Consider the following 3,145-nt stretch of genomic DNA (forward strand, 5'->3'; position numbering starts at 1 on the left):
ATTCTAATGATTTTGATGGTGATTATTTTTATATGTCAAAAAAATTGCATTTAAAAGTCTAAAATGTAAGAGAAAAATTAGCAATTTTATTGCCTAAGAATAATGGAAAATGGCTAAGTAAAAAAACTAAATTTCACTAATTAAAATAAAATGGAATCCGGGGGTGCATATGTGAACTCAGGGGGTTTGATTTAGTAAATGCGCAGGGCCTAGCAGCAAAGGCCCAATGGTATTTTGTTTGCACTCAGAAAAACAAGGGGTTCGTGGACTGAAGGGGAGGTGTGCGTAGTGATAGGCCCGTTGGTTGATCCAGATTTGATCCAACTTTGTTTTTAGAATTTTCAACTACCATTAAGATTTGTCAATTTCAAACTTTGGATTTATTAAAAAGAAAATAATAAGAAAAAAATGGGTTTAGGGTTAATTGTCAAGTGACGATCCCCATCCCTTCAGACTCTCGTTTCCCCTTCTCTCCAACGGCGGCGGTAACTTCCCCCTCTCTCCGATCAAAGAAATCAAAACTCCACCGTGAACCCCGGCCTCGCCACCAACGTACTTCTCTCTGTCTCACTCTCTCATTCCCCCCAACTCTGACTCTCATCCCTATTTCCTCCTTAAGAACCCTAAATCTAAGAAACCGAGTTAAACGCTCTACGAGTCGTGAATCAAACGGACGCTATGGGGTTAAGAACCAGGAAGGCTCAATCTTTACAGTGGCAACAAGAAACGCAGAGAAAACAAATAACTGAAGGGATTCGAAAGACGTACCTGAAGTGGCGCACGAGATCGATGGAGCAGAAGACCAGATAGGAGATAATATCTAGCGTCCAGGTAATCTTCTTCCACCTTGCTTTACTTTTCGTTACGAGCGATTCTCTTCTTCTCCCTTCTTCTTTCCGTTTTTGAATTATTCTGGAATTTCTGTGTGTTGCCGCTGCTGAGTGATTGTTGTTGTGCGTTGAGGGAGAGAGTGGTTTAGCACAAGCTTTGTTGAAGTCCTAGTGGTGAACTTCAACCGCTCTGAAATGTGCGTATGGTGAGTGTGAGGGAGGTGGTGAGAGTGTTTGAACTGAGGCTTTTCACTTCTTTCTTCAAAGTCTACAAGCGAGACAATGATGAAAGCTGATAGTGCTTAGGTGTTGTTTATTGAATGGTGGCACTGACTTTTATACAGTAATGATTGGGTAATCATTAGGAATTCTTAGATGTGGGACTCAGAATTATAGCTTGCAAAGTGTTTTTTCAATTTCTCGAATGTGGGACTATGTTTGCAGCACATTTTTGATTTCTCGGGTGTGGGACTAACATAAACTTTGGCTCTGCAGGTTTCTTGGTGGTACAAACAAATATGGCAGTGCTGTAGATAACCTGGAGCTGTGACTGAAATACAATGTGGATGGAGGACCGAAACTTATTGGCCATGATCATGAGGTATGGAATACACACGGGACCGACTTTCTTTGTGAAGTTGAGTTCTGTTAGGAGAATGAATTAGTTATAGGTTTGCAATTCTGTTATTCTCTATTATTGAAGTTGAAGTTAAGCCGGAACTGTTAGTAAAACAGTTAGTAATAGCTGAGGTTCTATTAGCAAGTTAATTGAATGATTAGGAGAATTAGTTATATTCGGTTAGGTTGGCACGAAAGGTGGTTAATTTTGGAACTTGTTTTGTAATTGTTTTTGGTGGTTAGAGACCTAATATATTGACTGGCAGCTTGGTATGATATGTGCAGGTGTGGTTTAATTTGTGTATGATGCTGAAAGTGGCATAACGTGTTGTTTGGATATGATTTACCAATGTGTAGGAATGCTGCAGGTTTACAGGGACTGAAATGGTTTTATCTGTGAGTTTCTTTTCCGTGTTGACTGAATGTCTTGGCTCACAAACTGTATGTGCTGAATCTTGACTTATGCACTTATGAATAGTGAGCTTTGAATGTGATGGATGTTGGCTGAATGTTAATTGTGTTAATGTGCTGAATGAGTCTTGGACAATAATAAAACCTCTGAATGTCTTTGTGGCAGCTTGTTCAAAATTGTGTTGACTGCAAACTGTCGTGGCTTGGCTTTTGTTTGTCAATGGAGCTGAACTTTGGTTTAAATATAATGCAGGGACTGGTTTTTGAAAGGTATATGGTTATGCTATTTTTTGTGTAAAGTTAGAAATTGCTAGTAACTGTTAGGGCCGTCAGGAAACTGGCTGTGCTGTTATGACACAAAGTTCTGCTAGCTTGGTTGTTGTGATTTATTTTGGGTCCTTTTTGTTTTGAACATATGCAGGCTAGAGATTGTGACTGGCTGCAAATGAAATTGAAGCATGGCTTGGCAATTTAGGCAAGATGACCATGGAATCAAGATGATGAAGACGGAATCGTGGCGGTGGCAGCTTGGTTCAAAGACTTCGACATGAGGGCATATTGACAAGTGGATTAGTATAGAGATAGCTAGAAACTTAGATTTTTGTGTAACTTTCTTTATACTCTTTTTGCAATGGGTTTGTTGCTTGCACGGTTATATGTAATGATGAGTCAGATGTATGATACCTCCTTATCTCCTTTTTTGTTGCAAAAATATATAAATACCAATGGAGCTAATAGTCAGGTAACCTTGTTCGATCATAAATCCTCCATGGCTTTATTTAATCCCATCTTAATATCGATTCCAGGAGAATATGGATGGGAAGAATTTCGGTGTTGAACTTGTTAGAATAAAGCTTTGAATATCAAGAAGATCGCTTTTGGGCACCCACTTTCACTGTTGACTCTTTTGGTTTGCAACTTGAATATTTATCATAAAATAAAAGCCCAAGACAATTCATTATGAACTTCGGAAACAAAGTTGGCCGTCCATGGTTGACTTTGACCAAGAGTTGGAATTTTGCCAAATGTCTTTCAATTCAAAATAGCCTAATACGACCTTCACATGAACGAATTCACGCCCTTTTAATGAAGCCTCATACGAATAGCTTGTATTCCGAATAATCTGTTGAACCAAACTTTGAAGATGAACCAAATGAAACCCTAACAGTAAGATGATCATAGGAACAACCCTGAAAATCCGCCAGTTGACACAAGCACAACAAAATGAACCTTACTCCACTATTAGTTGAAAACCTCAATAGAAACAAGCCTGCATGAAGTATGAA

Source organism: Vicia villosa, unplaced genomic scaffold (genome assembly GCF_029867415.1).
Source record: "Vicia villosa cultivar HV-30 ecotype Madison, WI unplaced genomic scaffold, Vvil1.0 ctg.005064F_1_1, whole genome shotgun sequence".
Taxonomy (NCBI): domain Eukaryota; kingdom Viridiplantae; phylum Streptophyta; class Magnoliopsida; order Fabales; family Fabaceae; genus Vicia; species Vicia villosa.